Genomic DNA, 26834 nt, shown 5'->3' with positions numbered 1-26834 from the left:
ACATCAAATGGTGTCTTAATTAGTTTTCTTGTTACTGAGACAAAATACCTGAAATCCAAAGTCAAAGGGGGAAAGGTTTACTTAACTCACAGTTTGTAGAGGTTTCAGTCTATAATCAGAAGGGTGGCGTGACAGACAGGCGTCACAGAGGAGAAGCAGTTCATGGCAGGCAGAAGGTAGCTACAAGGGACCTTAACAGTGTCTTTCTGCCCCTTTTATCTTATCTAGGCTACTTCGGGTGGGTGGCACTCACCACCTTAATCCTCGTGCCCTTGATCCTACCATTGCACCATGAATCGATCCCAGCATCAAACACTCTAGATCCACCCATCCCTGAAAAAGCCCCACTTATTACTGCACAGGGCTTTGGGGGAACATCTAAACACAAACCATAACAGATGATATAGATAAAATTCTTTGATACTACTCTCTTCAGGATGTAGGCCAAACTCCTGTTGTATTGAATATAAACTGTACTTAGTTACACACAGAATAAGAGAGTGATAGTATGTGACTTCAGAAACCAATTTGTAGAGGGTCTCTCCCTCTCCCTCTCCTCTGGCCCCATCTCCTCCCCCTTCACTCTCTGTCTCTGCTCACTCTGTTGGAATTCAGCTGCTCACAGTATAGCAGACACTTACACGGCAAAGAACTGAGCTTCCTGCAAATAATCAGTGAGTGAGCCATCTGTAGAGTAATTTTTCCAGCCTCAGTCAGTCAAGCCTTTGATTCAGATCTTACTTTCTTGAGACAGAGGTTGCACTGTGCTGTCCAGGCTGGCCTCCAACTCCTAGGCTCCAGCAAACCCCTTTCTTAACCTCTCCAAGAGCTAGGAATTCAGGTAAACTGCACCACACCTGGCCCTTTGATTCAGCTTTGGCTGACATCTTGTTGTCAACCTCATAACAAAACCTGGGCTCCAGCTTACCTAACTAAGCTACTCCTCAATTTCTGATCTCAGAAACCATGTCAGATATTAGATGTAGCTGCTTTAAACCACTAACTTTTGCAGTCATTTTCCATGCAGCACTACAAAACTTATGCAAATATCAACTATGTAAGAAGACCTAGTAAATACACTAGAAAATCAGGAGATTATTATAACTTCTTTGAAAAAAATCCTACAGATGACCTTTGCTTTTATAATTACAGCAACTAAGAGGAAGCCAAGGGAGAGATCACTGAGTTGCCTAACTTGTGAAGGATGTTTGGTCTTGCTTTTTGCAATTGGAGTAAAGGAGACTCTAGGACTTGAGACGCAGAAGTTTCTTCAACTCTTGCTCTCACACGCTCCTTTGCTCCTTTCCCCACCCACCCATCCCTGAAGCTACTGGCTGTATGCTGGTTTTATGATGTTTGTTTCTAAAGGCTGACCTTGATCACACATGAAAGCATCCCAAAAGCTGCCATGACAGGTTGCAAAATAATTAGCCCATAGCCAGCATCTGTAAAGATTTATTGCTAAAATCTCAAACCATCTGGCATGTCTTTTGAATATATTATTTGCTCAGTGCTTTCATTCAAGCACTGGATGGAAAGAAACAGAGAAGAGATTCTGATATACAAGATAAAACAAAAGCAAAATTAAATGTACTAGAAAACCAACAATTAAATTAAGCCAAATTAGATATGCTTGTTAACTATACTATTTGGCTTCCACAGTACCTATGCTCAACTACCTTAGTCTTATTTTGTATCTGTCTTTAAAAACAATTTTCTGATCTGCTACTGTGACAAAATACATGAGACCATTACCTTGGGGTTATTTTAGCTCATAGTTCCAGAAGCTTTATTCAAGGACTGTTTGGCCTTGTTGCTTTAGACCTGTACATGATGAGGGTGAGTGTGTGGCAAAGAGGCCTGGTCATCTCATGGTGGCTGGACAGAGACAAAGAGAAGAAGGGGTCAAGGTCACAATGCCCCCTCCAAAGGCGCGACTCCACCAGGCCCCACTTCCTAAAGGATCCCCCACGTACCAATAAGAGCACAGGCTGGGGATCAACCTTTAACATAGGACTTTGTGGACATTCCAGGTCCAAACTGTTGCACTAAGTATAAATGTACTACCTTTGAGTCTTATGTCACAAATTTATTTAACAGCTAAAACAACACCGCAATGGTCCATGGAAGCTTCAGACTTTCTAATACAAGTGCTTGGTGGAGGACTGTGACAGTCTATTGGGAACTGGAGGATGAACAATTATGTAGAAGCTACATTGGGAAGGTACCAAAGAATACAAAATCATTTTCCTGATTTCCTAATACATTTAATGTGCCTTCCTACTTAGTTCAAGTTGCATGAAAAGTTACTGCAAAATGTAGTGGTTTAAGACAGCTAACATTTATTATCTGACATGATTTCTGAGGTCAGGAATTGAGAGGTTCAGGTTTCCTCATGAGGTTAACACCAACATGTCAGTCAAAGCTGAATCAAAGGGCCAGGTGGGATGGAGTGTACCTGAAGTGTCACTGTTTTGGGAGGTTGAAGAAAGAGGATTACTTGAACCCAGGAGTGGAGGCCAGCCTGAACAGCATAGTGAGACCCCAGCCTCAAAAACGAGTCCTTGGTGGTGGAGGTTCAGGTCCTCCTCCCTTGTTGCCCCTGAAAGCAGAATTATCCTCGAGAAATCTTTCTTCTCCTCTTCATCAGTTCCTTATCTGTATTCCCTCATGCAGTGGTTATCAAACTTTAGTATGCTCAGAACCACATGGAAGCCTAATTATTACAGATTTTTGGGTCCACTACTAGAGTTTCTGGTGTAGCATGTCTGCACTAAACCTGAGAGGCTGTTTGTGCTCCCAACAAGTTCCTGGGGAGTGCTGTTGCCGCTGCCCTCCAGACAACAGGAAGAACCACTGCCCTGAAGCTTCATGCTTGGTTGGAGATCCCAAAGATCAAGACTGAACATTTGATGGGAAGTTCCTAAGGTGGGGACAAGAGCCAAGGCAGCTAAGAAGGTCACCAGATGCTGTATTTGAGCTGTAAAAGAGATCTGTCTTAGCACTTAAGAAAGAAAAAGGAAATGAGTGAGTAAGATGGCCTGAGACCATGGAGTTGAGTTAAGATCAAGGCAGTTACTAACATATACCTGGTAAAAAGTCCTTGGAGAACTTTTAAAATTCCCTCTGTATATCTGGACAAATGTTAAAATGTGTGTGTGTGTGTGTGTGTGTGTGTGTGTGTGTGAGAGAGAGAGAGAGAGAGAGAGAGATTATGAGAATTTGACTGTATGTATGTGAGGTTGTTCAGACAGATGCTGACTTTCTTGATGTCTGAAGCCATTCAGAACAGAGGCAACATATTTGCAATGGTGAGGTGCTCAGCAGACTGAAGAAGCAGTAGGCTACAGCTAGAGGTGATCTGAGACACTTTAGTCCCTACACTTCACTTCTCCTCTCACTGCCATTTATAACTAGTTATCTTAGAGAAGGAATTGGGCTTCTACAGAACACGATAATGGAGGTTTGCATCAATCCTATCTAGTTCTCTAGGAGACAGAGAAATCTCACCAACATCTGTGACTTTTTTGGTATGGTTGCCATCTACATTGTGGGTACGAGTATGTCTTTACTTCAGGTAAGCAAGTACAACACGTTTCTTCAAACCATAACCTTGAAAGACTCTGGTCTTTTTCATGATTTCATTGGGTGTTGCCTGGAGGTGGCAGTTACTTATTTTGATTTTGACCTCCAGATGAGGGTTAAATATTCTTAGGATTCTGGAAAGGGATGAGCACCTATCTTCCTGAGGAAGATGGTCGGGCACAGGACCTACACAGCTCCATTCTGACTGAGAGAGCAAGAGGGATGCTGTGGGGCCCTGGGAACATCATGCCTTGGGCTTCCTGACATTTTCTCTCTCCTAGGAGTTCAACCATGTAGAAGTTTACCCTCATCCCCCCTTGCAAATCCATCTGCTTATCCTTTTTGGCCATTAAAAACCTTTGAGAGTATGAGAGAAGAAAGGAAAGGACTAACATCTACTGTGTGATTTTACACCAGCAGGCCTGTTTCCTGCCCCTCTTCCTTGGCTGCCCTGAGATCTCTATGTCAAAGTATTGCTTCATTGATTTATTTGTCACTTCCGGGCTTGATGAGTTCAGAATGTTTAGGCCCTCAGAAAAAAAAAATCAGTCCATTAAAAGATTTCATTTGAGGCTAATGCCATACTTCAATTTGGTAATAATGGAAAGCATGGGGAAGTGTTGTTTCTTAACATCTTGTTCATCTAGATGGTATTCACTGTAAGGGTCAGAGATATTAAACATGGAAACCTTTGAAGATGGTGATGGTGAATCAGACCAGTCCTGCCTTCAGGAATCTTTTGTATAGCCTATTGAAACTCCAGACATTAGTTCAATTATTCCTGCGGTTTCATATATTGAGTTCTGACTAAGGGTGAAATGTCTTATCCAAAGCACCAAAACTCCTGTAAAAGAGTCTTGGCATGTTGAGAGAGTGCCTCATCTGAGGTGCTACAACAAGACACTCTTTTTCCTGTTCCAGGTGTACTGTCTTGCCCCTTCTCTGTGGATATTCATACTATTCTCACTACACTCTTGGGTGTATTTGCTGCATGTTTACCACTGTTCTCTACCCCTGAAAGGGCCCTACAGTTTCTATTAGCACCAGGCATTGTGTTACCACCCACAGAATCATATCTGGGTTCTTCCCAGAGCGTGTGCCATCTTTGTTCAGCAGACAGTAAACAATAGTGAGCAACTACGATAGTCACTGAAGCTACAAAAAAGGTGATTTGTTTTTATTATTTACACTCAGCCACATTCACTCATGGCTCCTTTATTCAGACATTAGTAGGTAACCAAAAAAGAGTTCTTGGAAAAAAAATAGTTCTTTTTAGAAATTGATGAATTTAAACTTTTCGGCTAATTCTTCAAAACCACAGAATAGCTTATTGGAAGAATATTCACAGCTTACAAGATTGGTGGAAGAACTAAGCAACAGGGCCTGGGGAAGGATAAGAAATAGAGGCTTTGTTTTATTCAATGTTTCAAATCCCTGGATGAGAGAATTTGATTAGATCAGACAGAATATGTTGTCCCCACTTTGGTTCCAACTATCCATATTTTTGGCAGAAAGGACAGGAAGCATAGCCTCTGCGATTGGAGAATCGTGGCAAGCAACACATCCTTCCCGCAGCACAGGTGGTAGTGATCAAAAACAATTCTAATGAAGCAAGTTAGTGGCTATTCAGTGGAATGAACTAAACTTAGGTTCTTACCACTCAGCCTCTTGAAGTATGAATTATATCCAAATGAAGTAGAAGGAGCACAGCATCCTATCATTGAGAGCAACGGTTCTCAAAGTGGAGGTTTCAGGACCATCAGGGTAGACATCAATGGAAAATTGCTAGCAATGCAAGTTATTTTTACCACTGCAGACCTAGTAAGTCAAAATCCCCAGTTGAGAACCAGGGATCATGGTCTAACTAATATTCTACATGATTCTGATACAGCAAAATTTAGCATACCCATGAATCACTCAGACATTTTAGAAATGCATATTTTTATTTACTGAACCTGAAATTCTGCATTTTTAACAGTTCGCAGGTGATCCCATGGTTGCTGGGGGAGGGCGAGATGTTGAACAACAAAACTTTGGAAATACTGAAGTATAAATCATATCATTACTTCAAACTGTGAAAATCTGTAGCCAGAAGTCCAGTGAAAACCAGAAACCCTTGTAAAAGCACACAATTGCATACACTTTGGGAAGTTAAATACTTGGGGAGGAGGGAACTTCTTACCTCTACAGGTAGGCTTAAAAACAGGATTGTTTATACAATTTACATAATGTTACCCTGAAGTCAAGGATGTACTCTTCCAGGCGTCTTAATCTCAACACGTAAAAAGCATGCAACAATAGTGGACTCTATGTTTCCTGCTAATTTTTATTTTTACTTGTTCATGACAGATGCATTATATTCCATACATTTAAAATTATAACTCAGAATTTCATACTAGTTAAGTTGCTAAGCTGTGGTTACTGATTAAATTTGTTGGGTGTTTCTTTCTTAGACAAATGATCGTATCTAGAGTTTTAAGCATCTGGGTATTTGATAAATAAACATTAATACTTTTGATAATCTGGTCCAATTTCAAGCATTTGGTATTAGTGACTTGGAAACCTGATCTCATTTGCTTGTCAGTGGCTCCGTGGGAGTGGAGACTATCCAGGTGGGTTTCTGGACCTTCAGGTTTGGGTCCTCTGAGGCTTTGTTTACCAATATTATCATTTCTATTGTATTGATTTCATTATCAGATATCTGTGATTCTTTGAGTTTTTACATTCAAATATTTTGATTTAAAAGATTTTGTTTTCATTTTCACCTAATGATTTAAAAAATTTGAGACAACCTTCCACACACCAAAATCTCCTGAAATTTAGTTCAACATAAACGTATATGAAGAAATCACTCACTACCGCCAAAATTAAAATAAAAACTAAGAGTTATATGTAGAGTTAATTCTATGGCATTCCTTGAGAGGTCAACTAAACATGACACTAATGATAAACCATCAAATGAAATTTACTGAATCTTTCAAAATGTTCATTAACTTCAATAAGAAATAGAATCAAACCATTAAGGATTAAAGGATTCCTTCTTCCCATAAAGTTATTATTTCCTTTCAAAAAGTAAAAAACAGATAAATATATTGCTGAAGAAAAATATTGATAGTGTGATATTCAATAAATTTCTTCTGACATATATCTAAATTAACATTTTTATAAATAATCAGAATGGTCAATTATATATAGTTAAGTAGCAAATGATATTTTCTTTTCAGACCATTACTGGTGAGTTGGAGAACAGCTAAGATTTGTATGATGATGCAGTATCCTGCAAGTTTACTGAATTTATTATTCTAAGAGTTTTGTCTTGTTTTTGTTCAGTCTTTAATGTTTTCTACTTCTATGATCATGTTATATGTAAACAGAAATAATTTTACTTCTTTTCCAACTTGCATGTGTTTTATATCTGTTTCTTATGTGATTGTCCTGCACAGGACTTCTAATACAGTACTACGCTATAAAGAAGTGACAAGAGTGAGCAACTCTGCCTCCTACCAGATCTAAGAGCGAAAGTTCTGAGTTTTCCCCTTATGATTATTATACTAGCCATGGTTTGCTCAGATATGGCCTTTATTATGTTAAGATCCTTCTACAGCTTTTTTTTCTTTTATCCTTTATCTCCTTTTGTAGCCCCTGTCTGTTTTTGTTATCAAGGTAATACTAAACTGCTAAAATAAATTCAGAAGTGTTTTCTTTTCTTCTGCTTTTGGAAGAGTTTGAAGATTACAATTGATTTCTTGAATGTTTAGTAGAATCATCTTTAAGGTAATCAGATCATGGGCCTTTCTGTTAAAAATCAAGGGAGATTTTTGATTATTCATTTAATTGATCTACATATTTCACATTTGGTTAACTTATATGGCTCAAGAATTTATCTCCTCTTCTAGGTTATTCATTTGGCTGGCATGCAATTTTCAATGATGTTCCACTGTCCTTTATATTTCTGAGGCATTTACTACAATGTCTTCTCTATTATTTCTTATTTTATTTATGTAAATTTTTGTTCACATTTTCTTAGTTTATTCTAGGTAGGGACTTGTTCATTTTGTCTATCTTGTCAAAAAATAACTTGTGATTTTTAAATTCCTTTTGTTTTCCATGTGGCCTCTTTCTTCTCAAATATTTCTTTCCTACTGAGTAAGCTTAGGTTTTTCTTCTTTTTCTACATCATTAGTAAAATTAGGTTGTTTATTTGAAATTGTCTGTCTTACTGTAGGAATTCATCACTGTAAGCATCTCTTTTGTTACTGACTTTTCTGTATTGTAATTTTTGATGTGTTGTGTTTTTATATTTTTTTGCCTCAAGATAGTCTTTCAATTATCTTCTGACTTCTTTTTCAATGGAAAATGGTTGTTAAATGATATGTTGTTCCATTTGCACAAGTCTGTGAATCTTCCCATGTTATTTTATTGACATTCAGTTCCATTTCATTACATTTGGAAAAGATTGTAGAACGAATTTTTATTTCCTTAAAATATTAATAACCTGTTCCATCACTTAACATGTGTTCTCTGCTGGAAAATGTTTTGTGTATGCTTAAGAAGAATGTATACTTTTCAACTATTGGATAGAAAGATACCTATCTGTTAGTCAGGTCTATTTGGTCGATTGTGTTGTGTACGTCAGGATGTTTGTAGGTTTTCTGTCTAGATGTTCTATACGTTACTGTAACTGAGATATTGAAATTTCTTACTGTTAATAGTTTACTGTCAAATTCCACCCTCAGATCTGTCAATATTTGGTTTCTATAGTAGTACTGGGTGCATATGTATTTATACTTCTCATATCTTCCTGCTGGCTTGACACTTTTATCATTATATAATGACCTTCTTTGACTCTAGAGATGGTTTTAGGTGCATATCAGCTTGGTCTGACCTAAGTGGAGCCATGCTTGCTTTCTGTTGGATACAATTTGCATAAAATATCTTTTAATATCCCTTTACTTTCAGGTTACGTATGCCTTTAATTCTAAAATGAGTGTCTTCTTCCAATAATGGGCAGTGAAATAGAGGCAGAAACTACAACAGCAACAGCAACAACCACGAACACCCAAGACCCAGTGGATTCACCACAAAATGGTACTTGACCTGCAGAGACAATCCAATAGTAAAACTTCTCAAATTACTTAATAAAATGGAAAAGGAATGTGTAATCCCAAAGTCATTCCAGGACACTAGTATTATTCTGTTATCAAAACAGGACAAAGACTTAACAGATAAATATCCATAATGAACATAGAAGCAAAAATTGTCAATATGATATTGACAAACAGAATTCAACAAATCCTTAAAATGGTTATATATCATAACCAAGTGTCTTCAACCCAGGGACATAAGGAAGATTCAACAATACATAACTCAATGAAAGTAATCTGTCACATAAATACAGCAAGGTAAAACAAATCACATGATCATCTCAATAGACACAGAAAAAACCTTTGACAAAATTCAACCTCCATTCATGATGAAAACGCTAATGAAAAAGGAATAGAATCTCAGACTGAAAATCCATTTATGACAAATCCACTCCCAACATAATAATAAGTGGAGATGCAAGTTTTTCCTTGAAAATCATGGACAAGGCAAAGGGGTATATTTTCACCATTTCTAATTAATATAATATATACTTGAAACCTTAGTGTCTTGGTTACTTTTCTCTCGTTGCTGAGAGAAAACACCCAACACCCAAAATTAAGGAAGGAAAGGTTTATTTAGCTTACAGTTTGTGGAGGTTTCAGTCCATACTTGGCTGGTTCCGAGGCAGAAGGTAGCAAAGCAACAAGAGCAAAGGGGGGAATGGCAGCCGAACAGCAAAGCAGCCAGAGGAAGAGGGAGGAATCGTGGAAAGCAACCTTCTTCCCTCCCTTACATTGTAAACAGGCTACCCCCACCTAAGGGGCATGTAGCTCTCGCATAATCTCCATGCCCTCCTCTTGCACAGGCTCAGGATGTATACAAAGTAAGCACCCTGGCTTCCTGCTGAGTCACTTAGCCAAACCTCTAGATTCCCCAAGAAGACACAATGTATCAACCATAACACTTAGCCAGAGCAGTAAGGCAAGAGACAGAAAGAAAAGCATACATACAGGAAAGAAAAAAGTCAAAATATCCTTATTTACAGTTAACTTGATCTTTTACATAGATAACCCAAGAAATTCCTCCAAAATGACACCTGTGACTAGTAAACCATTCCAGTAAAATAGTAAGATAAACACAAAAATCAATAGCTTTCTTCTATACAAAAAGCCCCCTGGGAAAGAAATTAAGAAAACAATCTTATTAACAATAGCTTCAGAATGTTTAAATACTTAAGCGCTAATCAAGCCAAGTAAATGGAAGATCTCTATAATGAAAAATATGATACTCCATAAGATAGGCAGAACCAACATTAACAATATGGTCATATTACCAAAACACATCTCATTATAAGAAGAGACCTGCATAGCAAAAGGAATCCTGAGTAACAAGAACAAAGCAGGAGAACCGGGCGTGGTGGCACACACCTGTAATCCCAGCACTTAGAAGGCTGAGGCAGGAGGATCCTTGCGAGTTCAAGACCAGCCTGGGCTACACAGTGAGCACAAGGCCAGCCTGAACTGCATAGTGAGACCCTGTCTCAAAAAAAAAAAAAAAAAAAAGAACAAAGCTGGAGGTATCATAATCCCAGATTTCAAGTTATATTGCAGTGTTACAGTGATTTGAAAAGAAAAAATAAAACAGCATGGTGCTGGTGCAAAAAACAGACATGGAATACAACAAAGAATGCAGAAATAACTATATATACACTCAGCCATCTGATCTTTTAGTAAGGGAACCAAAAACACATGCTGGAGAAGAGATAGCTCTTTTAATAACTGATGCTGGGAAAACTGAATATCCACATGCAGAAGATTGATTCTAGACCCTTATCTCTTACCCTATACTAAAATAAAATCAAAGTAGATCAAAGGCCTAGATATTAAAACAAAAATACTTAACCTTCTGGAAGACAAAATAGAGAAAACTCTTGAAAATATAGGCATAGGAAAGAACTTTCTGAACAGAACCTTTATTACACAAGAAACACCATCAAGAAACAAGTGGGACAATATCACATTAAATAGCTTCTGCACAGAAAAGAAAACAACCAACAGAGTGAAGAATTAATCTACAGGATGGGAAAAGAAAAAAAAATTGCCAACTAAGCCTGTGATAGAAGACTAATATATAGAACTAAAAAAAAAAAAAAACCCTCCAAAATTAAAAACCCAATCTAAGAATGAGTAATAGAAATGAAAAGACATTTCTCAGAAGAATAAATAAAAATGACCAATATGAACATGAAAAATATTCAGCATCTTTGAAAATTACAGAAATGCAAATCAAAACAACACTGAGATTCCACCTTACTCCAATAAGTGTGGCTATCAACAAGAAGTCAAAAAATAAATGCCACAGAGGTTGTGGGAGAAAATGAACCCTTCTACATTATTGATAAAAATGTAAACTAGTAAAACCAGTTATGTGAATCAGTATAGAAGTTACTAAAAATCTAAAAATAAGACCTTTTATTTGATCCAGTTATACCCCTTTTGAATTTCTTCCCAAACGAATTAAAGAGCTCATATTACAGCGAAACATACAAACCCATGTTTATAGCAGCACAATTCACAGTAACTAAATCTTGAAAATGACCTATATGTCCATCAGTAGATGTGTGGATAAAGGACATGATGGAGTACTACTAAACCAGAAAGAAGGCTAAATCTGAGTCATTTGTATGAAAATGGGTACACCTTGAGACCATAATGCTAAGTGAAGTAAATCAGACAGAAGGTTAATATCACACAGAGTTCCTCTTATATGAGAAATTCAAAACATAAATAATTCAAAGAGCATAATAAAAGGTAAATGATAGGAAATAACAAAGTAGATCTTTTCAGTTTGGGAAGGGGAACTAGGAATGGAGGGAGAGGGGAAAAAGGCAAGGAGACAGAAAAATAAAAAGCACTAGAACATGATATGTACGTATACCAAGTCTCTGTGATGAATGCCTTCATTCTGTATTGCAAACATGTATTAATAAAATATTTGAAAGAATTCTACATAAAGTTTTGCAGTTGAAAAATGAAATGAATGTCATCTAAATAGCATATATATATATATATATACATATATATATATGTATATCAGCTTTAAAAACTCTGATAAATATCTCCCTGCCTTTTCTGAGCTTATTACATTCATATTTAAGGTAATTATTGATAAGTGAGGAGTTATTACAGCCATTTTTATTGTTTTGTCCTATAGTTCATTTTTTCTCTTTTAACTTTCTCTGTATTCTTTTGTTTCTTAATTTTTTAGTAAAATTATATTTAAAGTTTATTATTGGTGTATCTGCTATAGTGTTTTGCTTTGCAGTTAGCATGTAGCTTGTGTAAATAGTGTGTAACGTTCTGTTATAAGTTGGTATCTTCAGTTGCTTATAAAAACACTACACGTTTACTATTCCTGCTTCACATTTTATAGTCAGAGTTTACCTCCTTTTATATTATATATGCATTAACAAATTTCCACTTATTAACTATTATGTTGGGCTTAAAAGTAATTTATGTATCACTTTACAGTCTTATATTAATTGGTGCATATCTGTATACCATGTTTCCCCAAAAATAAGACCTACCTGGAAAATAAGTGATGGCCTGATTTTAGAAGAGAAGGTCTGATTTTAGGGGAAATGGGAAATTTACCTACTTGAGTAGTGTTTTCAGATTTCTGCTTATCATATTTCCTTTCAGTTTAAAGAACTCCCTTAGGCATTTTTTGTCTACTGTGGACAAATTTCTTCAATTTTTGTCCGTAATACTTAAGAGATAATTATATTATACTGCATATAATATTTGGTAATTTTTCTTCCTTCAGTACTTTGAATATATTATCTCAGTCTCTCTGACCTGTGACATTTCTAAGAAATCCTTTGATAACATTATGCAGGTTCCCTTGTATATAATGTTATCTTTTTTCTGCTGCTTTCAAAATTTTCTTCAATTTTTGACAATTTGCTTGTAATATATCTTGGTACAGTATACCCTTTGTGTTAACATCTTTGAATTTTATAAATCTGGACATTAATCTACCAAGATCGAGTAGGTTTTTAGCCATTATTTCTTTAAATTACACTTTAAATTCCTTTTTCTCCTTCCTCTTCTCTTCTCTTCCTTGCAGTCCTAAAATGTATTCATTGGTTGCCTTGATAAGTGTCCCATAAGTCCTATGGGATGCACTGTTGTTTCAATTTTTTACTCTCCTATGACTAGATAGTTTCAAAGGGCCTTTCTCTGAGTTCTCAGATTCTGTCTTCTGCTTGATTGAATCTGTTGTTGAAGCTCTCTACTGAATGTTTTACTTTATTCATTGTATTCTTTAGCTCCAGAATTTCAGGTTGGCTCTTTTTATTTATTTATTTATTTATTCATTTATTTATTTATTTATTTATTTTGTTTTTTCTCTGGTACCGGGAATCAAACTCACAATCTTGCACTTGCCAGGCAGGCGCTGTGCCGCTGAGCTAAATCCCCAGCTCCAAGGTTGACTCGTTTTTATAATGTCTATATCTTTGTTGAACTTATTTTTGTTCATACATTGCTTTCCTGAATTTGATGGGTTGTCTATCTGTGTTGGTTTAGCTTGTGGAATTTCCTTACAGCAATTATTTTGTATTCTTCATCAGGCAGTTCATATATCTTCACTTTGTTGGTATTAGTTACTAGGAAATTATTACATTTTTTGATGGTATCCTGTTTTCTTCATTTTTCATGTTTCTTGTAGCCTTTCAATGATTTCTGTATATTTTAGGGAGCACTACCTTTCAGACTTTATATACTGTCTTCAGTGGGGAAATATCTTCGCTTATGTGTGGTTATTCAGCACCAGCTGGGTGGGGTAGTGGGGTAATTTTGTCTCCAAGAAGAGTATGTACAATGGTAGTTCTGACTGTGGAGAAGGAAAAGTTTTGAAGTCCTCATGGAATTTCATCTGCTGAGCTCAGTGTTATCAAAGTTACGTCTGCAGAAGTGCACAGTAGTAGTAAGTTGCTTGAATCCTTGGTGGTGAAAGTTTCTGGTGTCTCTTTGTTCTCCTTTTCCTCACAGGATGAAAGTTGTGGCTAAGATCTTTCTTGGTCTCAGTCCAGCACAGGAGAGCACATACTTTGGTAGCATTGCCTGGGTTGAGCCCAGGGAACAGGGATATTCACTGTATTGGTTGAGTAAGTGCCTAAGGTGCAGGAGCACCTCCACTGGCCCTAAAAATACTCAAATGGGGTCTAGGTCTTATTGGTACATGACATGGGTGCCATGTCTGGGGATGGGGCTACTTAAATTTTATTTTTAGAGATAAAATAATGAAAATATATTAAGAAATACACAGACATAAATGAAACAATATAAAAACAATACAGAATTTCTGACAAGATGAAGAGAAATTAACAATGATTGTTGTATTACATACTGTTATCTTCATATTGGTTACTCAGATAAACAAATATAGACATATAAGAAGGATCAAACAATTAAATATCAACTGTTCCTTTTAAGAAAGCAATAAAATTAATAGTACAATTATCCTGACCATCTTTCTTCTCTATTTTCTCCTTTCCCTCACCCCAGTTGTTCTTTCCTTTCTAGCAGTTTCTTTCCCTTTCACACTATCTATTGTACCTTTTAGATTTCATTTACTCTTTTATGTTCTTATGCTAGGGAGATAGTATGATTTCTACATATGTGAGTCTTATTTATTTCCCTTATGAGTATGGTCTTTGGTGGCATCTATTTACCTATAAAAGCTTCTAATGCTGGAGGGGCTGTGGGGAAAAAGGAACCCTTCTCCACTGTTGGTGGTAGTGTAGACTGGTGCAACCACTGTGGAACTCAGTCTGGAGATTCCTCAGTAAGCTAGAATTAGAGGTCCTATTCAACCCAGCTATTCCTCTCCTGGGCATTTTTCCAGAAGAACTAAAAACATCATGCCACAATGAGATATGTGCACCCATGTTTATAGCAGCACAATTTGAAATAGCTAAATCGTGGAAACCCAAACGCCCATCATTCCAAGAATGGATAAAAAAGTACTATTTTTATACAAAGGAATATTACTCAGCTAAAAATGAAGAGTTGTTTTACTGGGTATAGAATCTCAGTTGACACTTGCAACACTTTTAATGTCCCTCTGCTTCTAACCTTTATGGTTTCTGATGAGAAATTGGCTGTTATTAACTTCATTGGGTGTCTCTTATATGTGATGAATCATTTTGCTCTTGGATATTTTCAATATTATTTCTATCTTTCAACAATTTAATTATGTTACATCTTGGTGTGAATTTCTGAGTTTATTTTATATTTATATATCAATCCTTTGGGGTGTGTAGATTACTTTATTTTACAAAATTTTGGGAGTTTATTACCACTCTTTTTATTTCCACTAATTTTTTGACACTTTCTTCTCACCTTCCCATACTACTAATATTCATATGTCATTATTTACAGGTCGCTTAGATTCTGTCCGTCATTCCTCATTCTTCTTTCCACATGTTCCTCATACTGAGTAATCTTTATGGACCTTCAACTTCGCTGACTTTTTGCCCACAGCTAACTTTGCTGCTGAGCCATGTTAATAGAGTTTTGATTCCAGTAACATTATTCTCAGCTCCAGAATTTGCATGTTTACAATGCTTTTATATTACATTGATATTTGATGAGATATTATCATTATGGTTCATTTCATTCTTTAGGGAAGATTTCTTTCTGTTCTTTGAACACACTTAAAGCATATTATTTAAAGCCTTTTGTAAGTCCAATGTTCAGTTTTCCTTATGGATATTTCTGTTGATTGCTTCTTTTCCTGTTTTTGGAATATACTTTCTTATCTCTTTGCCTGTCTATTTTTTTATAGAAAACCAGACAGTTTGAATAATATAATATAGCAACTCTGGAATTCAGATTCTTCTTGTACTCCATATGGTGGTGGTTATTGTTTTTTGTTTGCTTTCTTAGTGTCATTTTTTCTGAATGAATCCTAAATTGTCTTTTTATGCATGGACACTGTAGTTTTTTTATTCTTAGCTTATTAGATAAGCAATAATTAATGATCAGACAGAGATCTTTCTCTCTCTCCCTCTTTCTTTTTCTTTCTTTCTTTCTTTCTTTCTTTCTTTCTTTCTTTCCTTCTTTCTCTTTCTTTCTTTTTCTTTCTTTCTTTCTTTCTTTCTTTCTTTCTTTCTTTCTTTCTTTCTTTCCTTCTTTCTCTTTCTTTCTTTCCTTCTTTCTTTTTCTTTTTTTCTCTCTTTCTTTTGGTACCAGGAATGGAACTCAGAACCTTGCACTTGCCAGGCAGGTGCTATGCCTCAGAGCTATATCCTCTGCCAGAGATTTTTCTTAAGTGCTTAGAATAAATGTCTCTCGGTCTTGATGAAGGGTTCTGTGTGGATTGAGCCACCTCTTCAACACTCTGCCAGGCAGTCAAGATCTTCCCCTCTTAGAATCTCAAGGTCGGTCCATGATCATAACTCAGGGCCTCTTCAGTGATAGCTTAGGCCTATTCTAAGAATGTGCACACACCTGAGCATGTGCACAATGCTGTGTACTACAAAGTGATACAGATTCCCAAAAATATATTGCAGCTTTTTAGTGGCCCTGTGGACATCTAACTCTCAAGCCTTCATTCTAAGCATGCTGTTAGCCTATTGTTTGACCCTATTATTATTTACCTCATATATACATGAAGTTAATTTGTTGTTTCTAATTGTTTTTGAAAAATAATCCCAGGACAAGGGAAAAACAGGCAGTCTCAAATATGGGGAGAGGTCGTGCAGAGATTATTTCATTGGCCAGATAATGACAATGGTATGTGAATCTTTGAGGGACTCCAACACACTCTACCTCCAACCAGGGTGTAGGTTTTCAAGTCTACTTCATAGCAAGTTGTGGGTTTTCAAGTCTAATTGACAGTGGGAAAATCAGAATGGAACATGTTAATGTGCTAGAAAGCTTGCTTTTCTTACTGAGATTTAGTTTGTTTTCTTAAGTAAATATGACCTGACTGCTGCAAACTTTTTGGTAAATTCACAGAGTTCTGAAGGTGGACTGACAATTTTTGCTAATTTTCTCATTGAGTGAACCAATGTCTGTTGTACTATTTCATACAACTCTGGCTTCTGTATGTTAAGAAATCATAATGGCAGTAGAGTATACATATACATAAAGGTAGAGTTTTTTAGTCTTAAGAGACAAAGGATTCAAAATGAAAGTTTATCTGTTCTTTGTGTTTTTGTTTTGTTTTGTTTTTCTTCTGGTACTAGGAATCAAACTCATCACCTTGCACTTGTCAGGCAGGTGCTGTGCCACTGAGCTAAATCCCCAGCCCCAGTTTATCTGCTCTTAATGAATTTATGAAAGTTATTTTCTCAATGGGAAATAGAGGCTGAACACATAAATAGATAACATAAAATCAACATATTAAAATTAACTACCTTTTGGTTTCATTTTTTGACGAAAACTGAGCAATAGTAGGGGATTAAAAGTTATAAAATCCTTCTTAATTAAGTGTAAAATATGGCCAAAATGAGGTTTAAAAGGATTCAGTGCTGTTCAAACATTTGTTCTTCATGTTATAACAGATTCAGAGACTGGACTTTGCTATATTGTTCCATTCAGAAACTGACTAGCAGTATGAACAAACATCTGTTTAAAAACATCTTTTGCCATTAGCAGTCTAGGGTTTTATGGGCTATAAAGTGAATAAAAATCTAGGATGTCTTTTCTTACTAACTAAAAGTATATATCAAATCCTACCTCTTTCAGAGGAATCCCAGGCCCCTGCCAAAATTTGGCTTCTCTTGTGACCATAGAAACCTGTGAAGTGTGAAGCCTGACTCTATAAGGTATCCAAGTTAAACAAGATAAAAGACAGATGACAGGAGTCAGGAAGATAAGCTTCATGGAGATGGGAAGGGGTCTGGTAACCAGGGTGAGGAGGAGGGAAAGAGAAGGAGAAATGAAAGGGTCAAAACTCAATGTGTTCAATATGTACCAATTCACTATAAGAGAACTATTTTATATATTGCAAACATATACTTTAAAAAACAAAACTAAGAATAAAAACAAAAAAAAAAGAAATCTGTGAATTCAGATGGCAAAAATTTTAAAATAAAAAATAAATAGAAAATCCAAGTTGATTTTGGTGGTTAGAAATGGACTTTGTCCTTTTTATTTAATTTTGTCTGTTTGATTTCTTGTTTTCTATTTTGTATGTGTGTATGTACCTATGTATGTATCTTGAGAAGGAGAAAAAGAACACTAGAGAGTTTGAAGTTTTTGTTGTTGTTGTTGAAACAATCAGTTCCTTCAAATTGGAGTTCCAAAATAAACTGACCCTGAGGTCAGGGTGAAACTGTAATGGGGAATTTAGTTAAATTATAGGATGCTCAGGGTGTAAATGGTTGAAATGATTTGTTAAGAAGTAAGGCAGCGGGGCTGGGGATTTAGCTCAGCGGCAAAGCGTCTGCCTGGCAATCGCAAGGTCGTGAGTTCGGTTCCCGGTACCGGAGAAAAACCAAAAAAAAAAAAAAAAGAAGTAAGGCAGTGGAGTTCCCCGCATTCCCTCATACGGCTGCCTGTTTTCAGAGACCTGGCATTCTTGAAACCAGAAGAAGGCCAGGGTCAGAGAAGGTAAGTAGAAATGAAGATGTGAAAGATGTCTAAGGAGGCCAAAAAGCAGCATTTTAAACTTTATTCCCACTTTATTTAAGTTAATGTGGAATGATATGGCTCTGAACATTCCATTACCTTCCAATAAAATTGTCTTTCTCAGAAAAAACGTTGTGTGTGCATTCTTCCTATTGAAAAATACTTTTTAAATAACTTAGGGAAAAAATCTTAACAGAGAAACACTAATAAAAATGAGAACATAATCATTTTCATTTGGGCTGAACTGAATTAATTTGCAAACTTTAAATGCAGGAATTTTTTTCATATAAAAATACACATTTTAAGTTTGCTTTAAATGTGGGTGACCTGGCCACATGGGTTTTCTTTACTTAAAGCAACTAGTGGGCTGAGGAGCTGCTCAGAGACCATGTGCTCTCCAGATTTCAACAATCCTTACTCCTTCACAGAAACTTCCTGCTCCCTCTGGAGGCACTGAAATTTACAACTTCTGCTCAAGGTTTAAAAATAAAAATCCTGTCTTTATTATAGGTGGTTTTGAGAATACCTCTTCCCAAGTTGGGTGAAGAGTGAAAAAGAAGAACTCTGCACCTCTGATGTTCATCCCATGAAGATGGTAAGCTATGAAATATTAACTTTATCTCTCTGGGCCATGTGAAGAATGTGGGAATCCCAGATACATAGCTCAACAGAAAGAGAGGACAAAGAAAGAAGGAAGAGAAGTGGGAAGCCAGGAGTTGGGAGGCATGAGAATTTCAGAGTTGACCTTGAGTGGCTGCTGAGGGTTATTTTTTTAAAAATATTTTCAAGTTAAGACTTAGGAGAGTAGGAGATTTACCAAAAGTTGTTGACTAGAGATTTACCAAAAGTTGTTGACTAGAAGTGCGGAGTTCGTAAAGCAGATTAACGGAGGGAAATTTCTATAATGGGGTGAGCATTCCTTATTGGAAATTTTTATAATTTAGGGATAAGGCAATCATATCCTTATCTGAGGATAGAATTGGGATGCAGAAGGAAAAAAGGGAACCTTGAAGGAAATAATTTGTACTTCTGAAAAAGAATATTTTTCTTTTTCCTTTTCCCGTTTTCATTCCCCTCCCTTCCCCTTCCCTCCTTTTTGCTCTCTTCTTTCATTCTCTCTCCCTCTCCCTTCCTCTCTTCCTTCCAGTCTCTCTCCCTTCCCTCCTTACAACTCCTCTCTCTCAATGTGGCAAGCACACGCCATCCTGGCAATATACTTATGCACAACTGACTGTAAAATGAGGTAATGTGTAATACTATGCTAGAAGTTGACATTACAGCAGGGAAGGGCCCAGAGTCCACTGAGGAGAGGTCATATTATGTCAATAAAGGAAGGAAGCTGATATCAGAAAGTATTTGTGTCTGGTTACTTTTACCTCATTGCTGAGACAAAATACCAGATGCCTAAAATTAAAGAAGGAAAGGTTTGCTTAGCTCACCGTTTGTGGAGGTTTCAGTCCATAATCAGCTGGCTCCAAAGCAGCCTGGCATGACTGAAGGGCAACCATTCATGGTTGTGGAAGACAGAAAAAATGCCACGAGCAAAAAGAGGGGAGGAGGAAGCCTCTTTCCCTCCTTTATGTTGTATGCAGGCTACCCACACTTGGGTGGGTGTAGCACTCAGAACCCTAATCCCAGCACTAGACAATGAGCCCAGTCACAAACTCTAGATTCAGTCATCTCTGCAGAGCCCACCCCCCATGATGATACGAGGTTTTGGATGGACAAACCATAACACTTTGGACCACACTACATTCTGTAACTTACTAGCTAAGTAGATTTGAACATGTTATCTCTAAATCCTACTTAGCTGTTAACTTGGAGCATCAGTATTTACTGGGTATTCACTCAAGTACATGATGTGTATTAGAATAGCTGATACAAAAGCTTTCAGAAAAAAAATTTTCCTCTTTTTATTGATGAAATAATGGAGGCAGCTGTTGTGTCTCCTTTTCCCATGACATGTTGCTGCTCTAATGTACATTTTACTGTTATTTAGTTATGGTGCAACCCAAAAATTGGGGTTGGGAGTGTGTTACACTCACAGTTCTCAAAGGAGGAGTCATGTTCCCCCATAGAGCCTACACAGGGATCAGTCAAGAGACAGAGACAGGGAAAGGTGGGCCATTGTGGCTTCTGCAAGAAGGAATGGATGACGTGGGATAAATCAGTTTCAGATTATCTAGTTCGAGTGATTTTCGGAAGCTATGGGCACACAGCTCCCCTCTACTTGTCTGGTTTCTAGCCTGGAGGTGGTCTGAGCCAGGGGATGGGGTTCTGGATTAGAAACTCCATAAAGAGGGTTGTTTGTATTTTAAGAGCAGTTCCATATGTATTTACCATCTCTTTGAAGGGTTGATATGGGAAGGAGCAGTCCTTCCAGGGTCCACAAGGACCCTTATATCAAAGCAGCAGAATACAGAAAATGAAAGAAGTGGTCAATAGAGTAGCTTTTAAGTGTTGACGCTGGGACTTGATATTGGTTCCTTAATCCAAACCCAACACCTTAACATGCTGTAGTAGGAAAAATGCAGAGGTCTAGAGGAAGGAGTCTGAGATGGCTAGAGGACCTACAGATGGAATCCAGTTTATGAATTCATAAAATGTAGTCAAGTTAGTTTACTGAGTGAGATCACCCTATGTCTCTTTGTACACTGAAGCTTCATCATCCTGAAGTGTCATTAGCTTTCTTGACAGACTGACAAAAATAGCAGTACAAAGAAGTACTACAGTGGGACCAGGAGAGAATCATCAAAGGAAAATGGCCATGGCCATGACTTTTTGGAAACATTGCTTCTTTTTATTTTAGAAGGTATTTCCAGAATCACTAATACAATGAAAGCCCATGAACTGAGGCTTTCTTTGGACTTATTTTTATCAAAGACCCTTGCAATGAAGGGAAGTTTCTCACCTTAACTGTTTCTCCTGAAGACCTCAGGCCTAGTGGAAATTAGTGAGGTAAATCAGTGAGGAAATGGGCAAGAGAGGAGGGATGGTGGTGCCATTTTGACTGTGCTCCCTGACCGTGCTTTATTCCCCCTTATCTCCACACTATTTCCCTGGACACAGCAGCTGTCTGGTCCAGTTCATTGCATCTCATAGCCAGATGTGAAAAGAGGAGCAGGAGGCAGAGCGAGGAGTGCGACTGCTAATGATTTTCTGAATTTGGGGAAGATCACGCAAAGTTATTTTGTAGAGAAAAAGGAATTGAAGGAGAACCTGTTTTTCATTTAGTCAACAAATTAATTGTCTCTTTACACACATGTAGCTCTGAATTATTTACCAATGCATGACATTCTTGAGATTGCACAAGTTCTTTTTAAAGAATACACTTTATTTTCAGACACAGTTGAAGAAGTCAATTAAAATCATTTTTGGTTATGAAAACAAATTCCATTTTATTTATTTGTGATAGCTCAGTGGTTTGCAGTATGTGAGGATACACTTTAGGTAAGTTTAGTTAAAAGAGATTTTATAGACAAGGTGAACCTTAATATGTTGCCAATTTATTTCATGGAATAGCAGTTTATGTGGATTTTATGGGCACAAAAATATAGTTAATCATTTTAAAACAAATTACTGGTTTCCTTAAAGAACATCTTTCTCTAGAAAATAGAGAAGACTTAGAATTAAGACTGTGGGAAAATGAATGTTTACCTTAATGTGGTAAAACTGGCTTTGAGAATGGAAATGTCAGCATCCTTCTAAATGTATCCTGCCAAGAAAATTGACAAAAACTGCCCAAATTGCAAACATTAAGTATAAGTATTAGAGTCAATACAGTACATTCTTCTTCCTTTCTATGTTTTATTTAAAGATTTTTAATATGAAAAGAAGATATATGAGTACAGATTACATTATGGTGACTAAGACAGTATTCTTCACAACAAAAATCAAAATAAGACAAATTTATAAAGTAAATGTGCCCTCACTGAATAAGTATAACCCTTGATATTTAATCCAAGCTGCATACTCATAAAATGCTCTGACTACAGGATTATGCAAAATAAATTATTTCCTAGAACACTGAAATGCCAGCTGTTCTGATTGCCTCATTCTTCTGGTGAGTATTTTGAGAGAACTTCTGTATAATACAAAAAGAACTGGTATGATACCTAAGACTACAAAAAATAGAACAGAGTTAAAAACATATTTCTAGTAGAATTCTGCATAAAATATACACAGTAAATCTTACTACTTAAAACAAAAGACCACCCTGAATATAGATTAAAACTTCATTAAAGAAAAATGCTCATTATTTATGTATCATTGGTAGAAAACTGATAAGATTTTGGTGGAGGGAATAGGGAAGACATCTAATGAAGTCATTCATTTAAAATCTATTCAGAAATGTTCATGAGGTTGTAATTGGCTGCTTATACCATCTTAAAATATTTTAGCATAAATATAATTTCTACAGTTTCTCCAAATAATGTTCAAAGGCCCAAAAGAATTCTGATGTGGGGCCAGTAATAAACATTATAAATAAATTCCCTATGTCATATTCTACATACTCAAATGCCTGTGGGAAATACCAACACTTAAAAGAAAGATCATGAATATAAACATATTTCTGGCCGATCACATACTCTATAGGTTTATGATGTGAATGCTGGTTTTTATTTTAAAACAAATCCCGGGAATTAAGAGAAACAGGTATACCTCTCAAATAAACATGTGAATGTATATAAATATTTTCATTTGAGGTTTTTATTACTTTTAAAGAAAAAAATAGCATGTTATTTAAATTTCTTTAGTTATTTAAAGAAAAGATAACATGACTACAAGCTTAGGAAAAGTTCCATTTCTAATGAAATTGAACATCCAAAAAAGGTAAAAAGATAATTAAGTGCCTTTAAATCATTCTAAATTTAAAACTAGGTAGCTTTCCTAAAATTAAATTTTACTAAGATTACACCATTCTAACTTACTTAGACAGTCGTGTTACTTGTCAACTCCTTTGCATAAAAATGGTGATAAAATAAATAGAAGAATGCTATATCTGCAACTATTTAAATAAATTGCAAACCACTAATTTTAATAAGAATAGTCTGAAGAACTCTGCCCCTAAAATAAATTCTACTGTCTATTTTATGTGTTACCCTACTAAAGAAAAAAGAAACTTAATTAAGGAGACAGAGCTATAACATACGAGTTTTCTGTAGATTTATTTAAAATTGTTAATACTTTTTGGATTTCCCTGAAGACTACATGTAATGGAGTCTAAAAGTACAGGTGATATGGTTTGGAAAGAAACAAATGTAGTTAAGACATTCTACTTAAAATATAAATTATTTTCCTGCAAAGCAAACAAAAAGAAAAAATACATTCTGTCTCCACTTAATAAGTGGAAGGATGTGTTTACAAGTTCAGTTGACAATTACATACTTCTTTGTTAAGTCAAATCACAAAAAGTAACTCTAGCTACAAAAAAAAAACCCCTCAACAGCTTCCATTATAAAGTATAAGGATCATGTATTACATCTAAATATAACTTCAAAAAAGAAATTAAAATTAGCTTCCAGAAGATTATGGAATGGTGAATCTATCCAGGCTGGTAACACATTTTTCCATATATTAAATGTCAACATAAGCAAATTGCATAGTTGAGAAATGAGCATCAGACACACTCTTCTTCATACATTGAGAGTTGATTAATATACTCAAAACATGCAAATTAATATTGATCAATGTTCCTCACAATGCCACTATCATCCAGAGTAAGCTGGACAGATTTATTAGTAAACTTAAACATTAGATCTCCTTCATGTACATAATCTAGAGCAAAAAAAATCTGCTTTCTGTCTGAAAGCAAGAATGCAGTCCAACAGGAAAAGGATGATTAGATGCCTTCTCCAGAACATACTTTGCTACCCAGTCAATGTTGGCAAGCTCTTTTTTTTCACAACTTTCATTGCATAAATATGATTTTCAAAAAACTGAACCAACAATACTTTTGCATGGCTTCCTCTTCCTATTACCCAGAGCAACTCCAAGTCCTGAAGACCTAAACTGGATGAAGCTCTGCCATTTTCCCTGTGTTCACTGCCTCCTTTCCTTCAACTTGTTTCAAACCCTCATGACGCTAAGAGTTATGTGGGATTACTGTCTGTGCAAGGTTCGAAGCCATGGATGTTTTATGCATTGGCACGGTGGGTTCCAGTGGCAAAGAACGGTGCCCACATTCAACTGTGACAAGAGTGTGGCACTTCTTATGAACCACTTCTTATAGCTGATGCACTTAAATATCTAGCATCCAAGTCCTCCTTTATGGTCTGAGCCAATAGCACAATGAGGATGCCTGCTGAAATGTTTGGCTTGAAAAGTATGGCCATTTGCACAAGAAAGATTTCCCCCCAGGAGTGTACCTCTGGGGTAGTTGAATTTATCTTCTCCTGGAGGAGGCATTTGAGGATATTCTGGTACATAAGGTGAAAAATGAATTAAGAGCCCAGAATCCTGGTTTGGCTCAGAAAGGCTAAAGGCTTCCTCTTAGTCCAAATGAAGTGAAATAACACATGGGCCTTGTTATGGTTGATACATTGTGTCAACTTGGGGAGTCTAGAGGTTTGGCTAAGTGACTCAGCAGGAAGCCAGGGTGCTTACTTTGTATACATCCTGAGCCTGTGGAAGAGGAGGGCATGGAGATTATGTGAGAGCTACATGCCCCTTAGGTGGGGGTAGCCTGTTTACAAAGTAAGGCTGGGAAAGAGGCTGCTTGAGGCGATTCGTCCGGTTTGCTCTGGCTGTTTGCTGTTTGGCTGCCATTCCCCCTTTGCTCTTGTTGCTTTGCTATCTTCTGCCTCGGAGCCAGCCAAGTATGGACTGAGACCTCCACAAACTGTAAGCTAAATAAACCTTTCCTTCCTTAATTTTGGGCATTGGGTATTTTGTCTCAGCAATGAGAGGAAAGTAACCAAGACAGGCCTCCTTCCTCATCTGCTCATTTCACAGTGAAAAGCTGTTCATTGTCAAAAGAACATGTCTTGAACTTCATTCCAGAGACACTCAAAGGAAATGAAGTCTTAAAATGTGTTGTCATGATATCCCTTCCCATAATCAGGGCCTGTTGGAGACAGGTGCGGTGCATGGAGGTGCTCAGGAAGAAGGGTTGGCCACCCAGGAAAACAGGCACCAATGGCTCCAAAGATGTGGTATCGCCCTACTGCTGGCAATGACCACACTGGCTGGACTTCTGAGGAGCTATTTCCAATAGTGGTGGCTGGGCCTGGGTGGATGTATGCTAGGCTTCTCAGTGTCTCTTGGGGGCTGCTGACTGTGACTTTGGTTCCCAACCTGGACTTCTTTGACTTTAGGATTTTTGTGCCTGGCTTTGGGGAGATCTGCTCAGAGTTACCGGGTGTTTCTGAGTCTGGTAGAACTTGCCCTGGGCTTTTTTCCAGTTTTTGTGTCATTGGTATTTGGGCTTAGGGAGACTTTGCACGGATACCTTGCCTTTTTTAGGTTAGTGGTGGTCAGTTCTGTGGAGACCTTTCTTGGGTAGTTATGGTAGCTGTCTGTGGCATTTGGGTAGCTACTGCAGTGTGGTCTGTGGTATTTGGATGGAGTTAACCATTTTCACCGTCTTTCATTGATACTTTCCATCCCTGGGGTCCCGAGGCTGTAGCCTGGTAAAGCCGGGAAGCAGCTCAGCAGGTTCACTGTGGTTCCATGTTCTATTTGGGCATGTTGCCAAGGAAGTGAGGTTGTGTCTTGGGGTTCTACAACCTGAGCCTCCTCTCTTACAGGAAGAACCTATGGCCCATCTTTTTCTTCATAATAAATAAATCAATGGCTTCTTCTTACTTTTATCTAAGTATCTACATATGTCTCTTTTTATCTAATCTGTCATTTATCTATCCACTGTATTAGTTTTTACTTTTGCAGTAATGGGTCTTGAACCCCGCATCTTCACATTGAACTGTACTTATTTTTTTATTTTTTATTTTGCAGAGTATTCTGCTGGAGTGAGATGGAAACTTGGTGTTGCTTTAATCTGGATCTCTCAAATAACCAGTGAAAGCGAACATCTTTTCATATATTTATTTGACATTTGTACTTCTTCAACTGAGAAGTATATATTCATTTTAGATTCCTATTTTTGGACTAGGTCTTTAGGAAGGGTCTGATTTTTTTGAATTCTTTATATATTCTAAATATTAGTCCTTCATCTGAGAGACAACTGGATAAAACTTTTCTCACTCTGTGGGTTGTCTCTTCACTTTGCTTGTGATTTCTTTTGCTGTGCAAAAGCTTTTCAATAATGTGACATCCCAGCTGTTGATTATTTGAAGTATTTCCCATGCAAATGGGGTTTTGTCCATGAAGTCTTTGCTTATACCTATGTCTTCTGCAAGAGTTTTACCTATTCTATGTTCCAACAGATTTAATGTTTAATGTTTCCATTTTAATATTTAACTTTTTGATTTATTTTGATTTTAGTTTAGTCCATGGTGAGAGATATGGGTCTGGTTTTGGTCTGTAGCATGTGAAAAGCCAAATTTTCCAGCCCCATTTATT

At 36.8% G+C, this 26834-nt stretch overlaps 1 long non-coding RNA gene across 1 annotated transcript in view; it reads left to right on the top strand.

Annotated features, from left to right (window-relative positions):
- Nucleotides 1–19643, top strand: part of LOC106148769 — a 46269-nt gene extending 26626 nt beyond the window's left edge. The window contains exons 4-5 of the long non-coding RNA XR_001234446.1: nucleotides 18825–18909; nucleotides 19462–19643. This is a non-coding gene — a long non-coding RNA (uncharacterized LOC106148769). The remainder of the gene's footprint in view (nucleotides 1–18824; nucleotides 18910–19461) is intronic.
- Nucleotides 19644–26834: the final 7191 nt, after the last annotated feature.

Source organism: Chinchilla lanigera, unplaced genomic scaffold, assembly GCF_000276665.1.
Source record: "Chinchilla lanigera isolate Chin_1 unplaced genomic scaffold, ChiLan1.0 scaffold00027, whole genome shotgun sequence".
In the NCBI taxonomy this organism is placed as follows: Eukaryota; Metazoa; Chordata; class Mammalia; order Rodentia; family Chinchillidae; genus Chinchilla; species Chinchilla lanigera.
The sequence above is the reverse complement of the archived record's forward strand: the minus strand, read 5'-3'. Positions and strand labels throughout refer to the sequence as shown.